The 11343-nt window shown below is 44.1% G+C and overlaps 1 long non-coding RNA gene across 1 annotated transcript; it reads left to right on the top strand.

Moving 5' to 3' along the window:
* Positions 1-314: 314 nt before the first annotated feature.
* LOC131706845 (uncharacterized) lies at positions 315-8571 on the top strand. Its single transcript, XR_009310839.1, has 3 exons — positions 315-1383; positions 3517-5041; positions 6628-8571. It is a non-coding gene; the product is annotated as an uncharacterized LOC131706845 (long non-coding RNA).
* Positions 8572-11343: the final 2772 nt, after the last annotated feature.

The following is an 11343-nucleotide window of genomic DNA, read 5'->3' as shown; positions in this document are numbered from 1 at the left end:
TTTTGCCAAAATTTCAAGGAATCTCCAAAAGGGTTCTTTAATTATTCAGGGGTCTAAAGGGTTAAAATATATAAAAGAAAATAAAATGTATATCCTAAAAGGTTGAAGGGCTCATAAGTGAATGGTCATGGGTCAAGAGTCAGTGGTCGGGGGGGGGGGGGTGGTCTATGTCCAATGGGGAGGGGCGCGGAGGATGAAGAGAGGCAAAGACGAGCCACGCGCGTCAAAAAGTCCAGCGCGCGCTGGACTTTTTGACGCGCGTGGCTCGTCTTTGCCTCTCTTCATCCTCCGCGCCCCTCCCCATTGTCCCTCTCTGTTCCTCCCATCTCTCCACCCCCCCACTTTCCTTTCCTGGGGGGCTCCCATCTCTCTCTCTCTCTCCAACCAGCCTTCTTTCTCAGCACTTTATTTACTCACACACGTTCATCTCAGCCACTTCACTCATACCAAGCACAATCCACTAGCTCAAGCCACACAGCTCTTGCTATATAATATATAAAGAGTTCAATTGTTATTTATAACTCATATAATTAGTCCAAAGTCTATTTGTGGTTTGGTTTTATTACAGTATATTTCTATCTTAAAATGATAAAAAATATTATATTGTCACCAAAGTGGTCATTGAGGATTACATGGTTAATGTTTTATACAATTTAATTCTTTAAAATAAAAAAATATAGATCTATATATATATATTACACATAACTTTTGATTTATTCCTCACAAATCAGTAATTTTACAATTCAGGATAATTGGGATATATGCTAATTACATCATTCCAATAGCTATTTATAATTCGTATAACTGCGTAAAATTCAATTTAGGGTTATTACTCATTAATTTATATATTAAAATAAGTTCAAATATTATATTGTTACCAAAACGGCGTTTGTGGATAATATATGTTCAATGTTTTATACAATTTTAATTATTAAAAATATATATTTAATTTAAATATATGTACCTTTCCAGTTAAGTGTCACAAATTGAATTATGGGTAATATGAAAATATATGGGATATGGAGAAACCCATTGAATTATTCTGCCGTAAATACCGCAATTAACCACCAGGGGGAGATGTTCGGAAACTGCATGCAATCTTGTATTTGACCAAATGTAAACAATTATCATTTTGTCTACGAACATCCGATCCAGACGCATGATACGTCTTTGGAAAGCCACAAAACGGCTTTTTTATATAAAAAAAATAACCCCTGCATATTGAGCTACAGGGCACAGCACGAGCAGTGAAACCAGGGTCCCCACAGACTTCTATCAGGCGCGTTCACGGTCATAACAAAGCCTACGTCAGCATGCGCGCTTCACAGAATGTCCGCCCCCATGCTTGCCTGGAGTTTCACATCGCAATAGGATTCTCCTCAGGTAAAACAAAACCGTATTGTTATTTATACCTGTTTAAGGGGCTTGTTTTTTGGCTGTACGGCTTCATCTCATCCTTTTTGTTTGTCATAATCGAAAGCGCGCCAGCCTCCGTTTTCTGTGTTTGTTTTAACCCTTTGCAGTCCATTTATTAAGTGCGCAACAGGCACGTCAGGTTTTCACACGCGCAGTTCATTTTAGACGCGCTGTTTAAAAGTATTTTTTTTCAGTCAAACGGGTTTAAATGGCCCTGCATATCAACAAAGCACTCACTAGGAATCTCCAGCCCCGCCCCACCCTTTCGTTTGCTATAGCGTTTACCTATGTAAGAAATAAATAATAATAATAATCATAATAATAATAATAATAATAATAATAATAATAATAATAATAGTAATAATAATAGTCGTACATACCGATCGATCATCTCTGGATCACTCGTTTTGTCACCAAACTCCTCAATAATGCGATCCAAGTCATTATTTTATTACTATAACATCTGAAAAAATCTCTACAAATGTCCATGATAGTCTCTGTGCGCTGACGCACTCAGCCAGCTTGTTTACTATGAACGCCCCGTTATCTGATACCTGATACCATATATGACTATTCATGAGATACGCCTTTTTTTTTTTTTCTCGACTTGTTTCGGCTCCTGTCGCTCCCACTCGGCAATTGAATGGTTGTCTCGGCTTTTTCCGGAGAAAAAACGACTAAACACGCGTTTATTGCGTTGCTATAATGATGTCGGACCCAGTCCGACAAAGGACCTGTGAGGAATAATTGCAATGTCGGACCCAGTCCGACAATGGACCGCAAATTAATGTTGCTGTGTTGTTTTTTGCTATGGATGATTTATCTGATTGCCCCTGCTAATGCTTTATTGTGCACACACGAGGTTGTTGCCTCTTCATGGTTTTAATGTCACCGGGTGTGTGTTAATTTCTTTTTATTGTTGGGAGTTCGCTGCACACGAGTTCTGAAGGAGTGACGTCGCTGTTTATTATATTGTTGTTCTTGTTTCCCTGCAGCATTGATTGTTGGCCAATCTGTATCTATCATTTTGGGATCCATGGTGGTTGCATTACATTAGTCACTTAAACTGTAATTTCTGATTAGAATTCACTGTGTTGTTTATGAATTTGTGTGGAGTTTATTGTTTTAATTAATATAGTTTTCTGTTTTAACAAGATATAAACTGAAAACACACAATGTGTGGGGTTTGTCAGTGTGTGCCTCGTAATCACGTGACCCACGATTTCAGACTACAGGGGGTGCGTTCACGAGAGGCAGACTTCGCTAAGTCTGCGCAGATTCTGCAAAGATTCGGAAAATTCCTTGGCTACTTGCTCCGATTCTGTGCGGATTCTGCGCAGAATGACGGAAGGCTGCGTGTCGTGAACGCACCCGAACTCTCTCCACACACAACACACAGCGTTCTTCTGCCTGCCGTCACTCCTGCACACGTGAGGGGAATACTGAACCTGGTAACAAATTCAAATCCATGCGTTTCCAGCAGATGTGTCCGTCCTCGCCTCTTGCTTTGCTCGACTACCTCTAAGAGAAATGTGTTGGGCTTGTCTCTTCACCTCAGTGTTGCTATTGTGTTTAAATTGACACATTTTTTTCTGCACTTGTATTAAATGTCGCTTCATCTGTGAGACTGAGAAATAATTCTCAGACAATATTATGTCTGTAGACCAAGAGAAAATTCATAATACTGCTCTGTGACAATGTGAAGCACTTCCAGTGTATTTATTTATTTATTTATTTATTTTTTATTGCATTTATATAGCGATTTTTGTCCAAGCGTTTCACAAAGCACTGTACAGTACAGAGCACAAAAAAAGAAAAAAACACAATACATTTCTATAGCATGCCACACATACAGACCATAATAATACAAAAGCAGCAGTTTTTATGAAAGTGTGTTTTTGCTCTTGACAATACTCGCTAGATTGCTCTGATACTGTGTGTGTGTGTGTGTGTGTGTCAGTGTGTGTGTGTGTGTGTCAGTGTGTCTGTGTGTGTGTGTGTGTTCTTGTCTCTCGCCTGTCCGGTGAGGATGAAGATGTAGTTTCAGTGTTTAATGCTCATCCCCTCACTGTGTGTCTGTGTGTTCTTGTCTCTTGACAGGTCTGTGAGGATGAGAAGGTCTCCACAGTCTGGAGTCTGGTCTCTGACAGGCTCAACATACCTGTCAATCAACAGGGACTCCTCTACAAAGGCAAGGCGCTGGCAGGTAGGCTGAACAGCACAGCACAGCACAGCTCACCCCTCCTCTCACCCCTCGCCTCATCCCTCCTCTCACTCCTCGCCTCACCCCGGGTCAGTGTGGCACAGCCTGCCTGCTCTTCTGAACAAACACTTCAGCCCTGCCGACGCAGTGAGAGTCTGGAGCAGCAACACAAGGTAACCTGAACACAAACACACACACACACACAGACACACACAAACACACACACAGTGAGAGGCTGGAGCAGCTACACAAGGTAAATTGAACACAATAAACACGGCTACACACACAATCCTAGCTGCAGCAGATGTACAATGTTATACAGACACACACAGACACAGCTGTACAGTGACACCGAGACGCACACACAATCACAGCTGCAGCACACACACTCTGAAATGCAGGTGTAGAGCAGCGTGTAGTTGTGACTCTGTGTCTCTCTCCTCCCCCTCTCCTCTCCTCTCCTTACTTTGTTTAAAAGAATAGAAGCACACCCAGTGAGCAAGGCATTGAGCAGCCCCACATCCCGCTTCACAATACCGCTACATATTGACTGACTGTTCGCATTGTGTGTGTTTGGTAAGACAAACCACATTTTCTACTTCTACTTTCTACGATTGGGCAAGTCAGCGGTTGTTTGATAACAGAACATAAAACATCACAGAGTGGGTTGAACTGCATTGCTGGAAATCAAGGCCCTTTAAAATGTGTACCTTCCCAGCTCAGGTATTGCTGAGGTAAAGAGACACTTCCTACAGGAGGACAGGACGTTGTCAAGGAGGGGATGTCGTCACGTGTCCTGAGGGCTTTCTTAAAAACATTGTTTTATTATTTCTAAGCGTACGTTGTTATTGCCTTTTAGCTCTTGAGCATAATAATCTCAATCCCGTTTGAAATGACACTAAGTGCATTTGCATGGTGGCAGATGAGGGATGTCGCTTCACTCAAGGCTTGCGTACTGATGAAGATGTAGTTTCAGTGTTTAATGCTCATCCCCTCACTGTGTGTCTGTGTGTGTTCTTGTCTCTCGCCTGTCCTGTGAGGATGAAGATGTAGTTTCAGTGTTTAATGCTCATCCCCTCACTGTGTGTCTGTGTGTTCTTGTCTCTTGACAGGTCTGTGAGGATGAGAAGGTCTCCACAGTCTGGAGTCTGGTCTCTGACAGGCTCAACATACCTGTCAATCAACAGGGACTCCTCTACAAAGGCAAGGCGCTGGCAGGTAGGCTGAACAGCACAGCACAGCACAGCACAGCACAGCTCACCCCTCCTCTCACCCCTCGCCTCGCCCCTCCTCTCACCCCTCGCCTCACCCCTCCTCTCACTCCTCGCCTCACCCCGGGTCAGTGTGGCACAGCCTGCCTGCTCTTCTAAACAAACACTTCAGCCCTGCCGACGCAGTGAGAGTCTGGAGCAGCTACACAAGGTAATCTGAACACAACACACACACACACACACACACACACACACAGTGAGAGTCTGCAGCAGCTACACAAGGTAACCTGAACACAATAAACACACACACTGTTATATTTACACACACACACACACACACACACACAGAGTGAGAGTCTGGAGCAGCTACACAAGGTAATCTGAACACAATAAACACACACACACACACACACAGTGAGAGTCTGCAGCAGCTACACAAGGTAACCTGAACACAATAAACACAGACACTGCTATATACAAACACACACACACACACACACACAGTGAGAGTCTGCAGCAGCTACACAAGGTATCCTGAACACAATAAACACACACACTACTATATTTATACACACACACACACACACACAGAGTGAGAGTCTGGAGCAGCTACACAAGGTAACCTGAACACAATAAACACACACACTGCTATATACACACACACACACACAGTGAGAGTCTGCAGCAGCTACACATGGTAACCTGAACGCAATAAACACACACACTACTATATTTACACACACACACACACACACACAGAGTGAGAGTCTGGAGCAGCTACACAAGGTAACCTGAACACAATAAACACACACACTGTTATATTTACACACACACAGACACACACACACACAGTGAGAGTCTGCAGCAGCTACACAAGGTAAATTGAACACAATAAACACAGACACTGCTATATTTACACACACACACACACAGAGTGAGAGTCTGGAGCAGCTACACAAGGTAAATTGAACACAATAAACACAGACACTGCTATATACACACACACACACACAGTGAGAGTCTGCAGCAGCTACACAAGGTAAATTGAACACAATAAACACAGACACTGCTATGTACACACACACACACACACACACACAGTGAGAGTCTGCAGCAGCTACACAAGGTAACCTGAACACAATAAACACACACACTACTATATTTACACACACACACACACACACAGAGTGAGAGTCTGCAGCAGCTACACAAGGTAAATTGAACACAATAAACACAGACACTGCTATATACAAACGCGCGCGCACACACACACACACACACACACACACACACACACACACACACACACACACACACACAGTGAGAGTGTGGAGCAGCTACACAAGGTAACCTGAACACAATAAACACACACACTACTATATATATACACACACACACACACTGCTACAATGCACACCGGATTTAAAAGTATGTTCTGTATTACAGTGCCACATGTCGTCTCTTTTGGCAAGTGATATTTTCAAAATAATATTGAATGGCAATAAAGAGTGCTGACTGTATTTGAACCCGGAGTAACTGTTTGTTAAGGTAGTTAGTAACACTTGTGATTGTATTTAATGATTCTTTATATCCGTGATTGTCTTGATTTCAATGCAGTTAATTAACGCAGAAGTTGTTCTTCCCTGCAACTATTGTAAGGATTAATGCTGCCTCTTTCAACTTGGGGTGCATGCTATGTATTTTTTGGGGGACACTTGTGGGACAGGTAAAGTTGTATATAATGTCCAACTAGGCTGAAAGGATTTATAGATTGCTTAATTTTTTTTTTTATTTTAGGTGATGAAGTGACACTTTGAATATGGGGCCTGATGAGAGAAGTATCCTTTTCATGTGGTTTTGGTTTTGCCGTTGTGAGCAGGTATGGGAGACAGCACCGTGTCTGCATGTGAAATAACAAAGTCATCGCAGTGGAGGGACTCTCTGAAGGCTGCTGTTTGTGGATTTGTCTTGTAATGTGAGTGATCTACTGTACTGTGATGCCACTGTCTGTACGCACGCTGCACTGCAGGGGAGACACCGCTGGCATTCACAGGGCATGCTTGTTCATTTAAAGCACGCTGCACTGCAGGGGAGACACCAACCTTCTGGACAAAGCCAAAACAGATAGAGGAGTGACCAAAGTGATCCTATCATTCGGAATCAACAACAAGGACCAGAAAGTCAAAGAGACAGCTATCAAAAACCTACAAAGGATGTACAGGTCAGCAAAGACAACCTTCCCAACTGCAGAAATCAAAGTGCCACTGGTGAACTTCTCACGAGCACTAGACATGCAGGCCCAACGGAACTTGGAAGAACTAAACGGATTCATCTCAGCCAACCTACCACACATACCGCTATTACCAACTGAGAAATTTCAAGTAGGCGGAGACAACATCCACTGGACAACCAACACAGCCAAAGATATGCTCCAGCACTGGTGCCAGCATTTAAACTAGGAGACCCCACAAGCCCAAATATCTCCAGGGAGGGGGCATCCAACATAGTCAATCTATGTAAATACTTCACACCAACAGAGAGTCAAAACAGCCTTTTGAGCAAAGGCCTCTCCTTCATACCCACACCGCAAACTGAAGCAAAACAGAAGCAGACACTGCGAGCAGAAACACAAGACTACCATAGGAGGCTAAAAATCACAACCTTCTTTGAAGAGGAAGGAGACTCAAATCACATACCCTTCCTACCCAAATCCAACTGGGAACCAAATAACAACCAAGTTCCCCAGGAAATCACAGAGATTATTCTTGAAGATCTAAAAACAATACACAGCCTGAACCCAGGTAACTACAGAACAGAAGACAACCTAACAGCACCAGAAAGGATTGCACTTAAGGAATTACAAAAACATACCGACATCATTTTCAAACCAGCAGACAAGGGAAGTTCAATAGTAATAATGGATAGAGAAGACTACATCTTTGAAGCCAACAGACAACTAAATAATCAAGAACACTACAGGAAATTAGATGCACCAATTTATCTTGATTCTGCTCAGGAAATTAACAGAATAATACAAACACTAACAGACCACAAAATAATTACTAGAAAACAGGCACACTATCTCAAGGGGGCAGACACACCCAGAGCACGCATTTTTTACATGCTACCAAAAATACACAAATCACCAGACACATGGACTATCCCACACACCATACCACCAGGCAGACCGATAGTATCGGATTGCAACAGTGAATCATATAGAATTGCAGAATACATAGACCACTTTTTAAACCCCCTATCCACCAAACACACTAGCTACCTTAAAGACACATATGACTTCATAGACAAAATTAAAACACTCAAACTACCAGAAACAGCTTTTCTCTTCACAATAGATATAGACAGCTTGTACACAAACATAGAGACCAACACAGGCATTGCAGCTATCAGGAAATGTCTAAATCTAAATCCGGATCCAACCAGACCAGACGAGGAACTGATCAAACTCCTGGAAATCAGCTTAAGGAAAAACGACTTTGAATTCGACAACCAATTCTACCTCCAAACCAAAGGAACAGCGATGGGGAAACGCTTTGCTCCATCATATGCTAACATCTACATGGCCGATTGGGAAGAAACAATCCTCCCCAGATGCCCACACAGACCAACTCACTATTTCAGGTACCTAGATGACATTTGGGGCACTTGGACACATAGCATGGAGGAATTTACACATTTCATCTCGTTACTTAACACACACCACCAGTCCATCAAGGTAAAATACACCACACATAACAGCAAAGTAAACTTTTTAGACACCACCACTTACAAAGGACCACATTTTTCACAAACACACCAACTAGACACAAAAGTATATTTTAAAGAAACTGACACACACACTCTACTACACAAAACCAGCTATCACCCTAAACACACGTTTAGAGGTTTAATAAAATCACAACTACTCAGATTCCACAGAATTTGCACACAACATACTGACTTCCAGGCAGCTACCAAAGTTTTATTCACAGCACTCAGACAAAGGGGGTACTCCCGTTCCTTCCTCAGAGGAATAAGGAAAACCTTCTTAGAACAAAAGCCTAGAGACAACAAAAAGATTATTCCACTCATAACTACCTACTCACATTTTAGTGTGGCAGCTAATTCACAGATAAAACAAAACCTAACCAACAAATTACAAGACACCAACCTTCTTACAGGACACAAGATCATCTCAGCCTACAGAAAAAACAAAAACTTGACCAACTATTTAGTGTCCAGTAAACTGCCTTCACTTAATCGCAAACCAACAAAAGCATCACGACACTTCAAGCAACTTTCCTCCCTCCGGAGCCAATCCACAGGCATCACATACAACATTCCACAAACCTTTACACAAAACAGCAGGAACTGCATCTACGCAATACAATGCGATACATGCAAAACCATTTACATTGGAGAAACAGGCAACACTATCCGAGTAAGACTAACACAACACATCTATAATATCAAACACAAAAAAGAATCACAAACACCTCTAGTAGCACACTTTCTACAACACAACTTGGAATCTCTGAAAATTACAGGGCTGGAGAGGAACCAGAACTGGACAATCGGAGAAAGGAAATGGAGAGAAAAAGACTGGATCAACAAACTACAAACAACTTTCCCGCTAGGCCTGAACATTAGAAACTCCACGATAGACCTACACTAGAAAAGGAGCTCCAAAACAAAAAAAACAAAGAAAGAAATCCAAAAAGATCCAGATGGCCAGTGCATCTTTCTTTCCCTGAAAAACCAACCAAGTGTGGAGTTCTCAGGGAAACAAAGTTCCTACCTCAACCTAACCCTAACCCTAACCCTAACCCTAACCCTAACCTAGAGTCACACTTTTGATGGGCCACAGCTGGAGCTGCGTGCCTGCAACGGAGAGTGGGAGAGCTGGAGAGTGGGAGATCTTGGGAGTGGGACTGCACTTGCATCCCAGCCGGATGCTGGGCTTTGGGATGCTCCATCCTTTTCACCAGCCATGGATGCGGCCACGGCAGGGGAATGGATGCCTGGGACGCAAGCCCAGTGCGGGGAGCTGCACGGCGGTTAGCCGGGGCCCCGCGTCCCGGGTGAACAGAGATTAATTAATTAATTAAATGCACGTCCCCCCCCGGGTGCACGAGTGTTATGAGGCCGGGTTGCAGTTCCGCAAGCTCGGGCTGAACACTTGCTCGTCCCCCGCGGGAGCACGGGTGTGTCACAAAGACGGCCGGAGTGGGTGGCGTCAGACCAGATGGAGGAAATAAATAAACAGAGAGATGTGGTTTGGTATAAACTGGGCGCGTGATCGCGCTCAGCATTTAATAAACAGAAAATAAAAGGTTTGAACAGACAAAAACACGGGACACGGCACTTGTAGCCAAAAGAAACATATAAACAAAACGGACTAAACACTAAACAGACGGTGCAGGACAGACAGACGAACACGGTGAGTACAAACAAAACACTTAACTATTCTTCTATAATTACGCTTTTAACTCTCCTTCTCTCTCACCCGTTCTCCACTCTCTGAACACCTAACCCCCAGTGAGTGAAAATGTGTCTCTATATATACTGTTGTGCTGGGATTCAATTACTAATTAATTATTCACTTGAATCCCAGCACGTGAATTAATTCTGTGCAACCCCGTGCTCGCATATTATATTTTAAATGCACGTGCGTGATGTGCAATCCCGTGCCTAAATACAAATCTACACTTTTTAAATATACGTGAAACACAGACCCGTTTATATCCCGTGTACCAATCTATACACCAACATTAACATACGCACGCATACAACACATAACACAAAGGCACACAGGGGTGGGGCGCTTTGCCACAGGGTGTTATGAGGTCGGGCTGGAGTTCCGCGAGCTCGGCTGAACACCTGCACAAGCGCTGCGGAGACCCGTTAGAAGCAGCCCCGGAGGCCAGCGAAAATAGCCGAGAGTTAAGCCCCCTCCCCGCCGTGGCTTCGGCCGCCTTCCGCCGCGTCACGTCAGACGGAACTCTGGTCATGTGATTTGCGACATGACCAGAGTCCCGTCCGTCTTGAAGCGGCAAGAGGCTGCCGAAGCCACGCTAGGGATGGGGCTTAACTCTCGGCTATTTTCAAACTCGACGGGAAGGCAGCAGGAGGCTCCATTCACGGCTAACTCCCCGCGATCCCCGCTGACCGATCGGAGCCGGTTTAGCGCTCCAGGCAGTCGAATATTTTAGCGCCTCAGCAGCGGGGGCGACGACCTCTAACATTCCCGGGGGAGCTGCCTGAGTGTAAGGCCGGGACCCGTCTGCTGGGGGAAAAAAATACCTGCACGTCCCCCCCGGGTGCACGGGTGTTATGAGGCCGGGCTGCAGTTCCGCGAGCTCGGGCTGAACACTTGCTCGTCCCCCCACTTGGGAGTGGGACTGCACTTGCATCCCAGCCGGATGCTGGGCTTTGGGATGCTCCATCCTTTTCACCAGCCATGGATGCGGCCAGGGCAGGGGAATGGATGCCTGGGACACAAGCCCAGTGCGG

The sequence above is a fragment of the Acipenser ruthenus genome, chromosome 37 (assembly GCF_902713425.1).
Source record: "Acipenser ruthenus chromosome 37, fAciRut3.2 maternal haplotype, whole genome shotgun sequence".
Classification (NCBI taxonomy): Eukaryota; Metazoa; Chordata; class Actinopteri; order Acipenseriformes; family Acipenseridae; genus Acipenser; species Acipenser ruthenus.
This window is presented reverse-complemented; position numbering and strand designations above follow the sequence as displayed.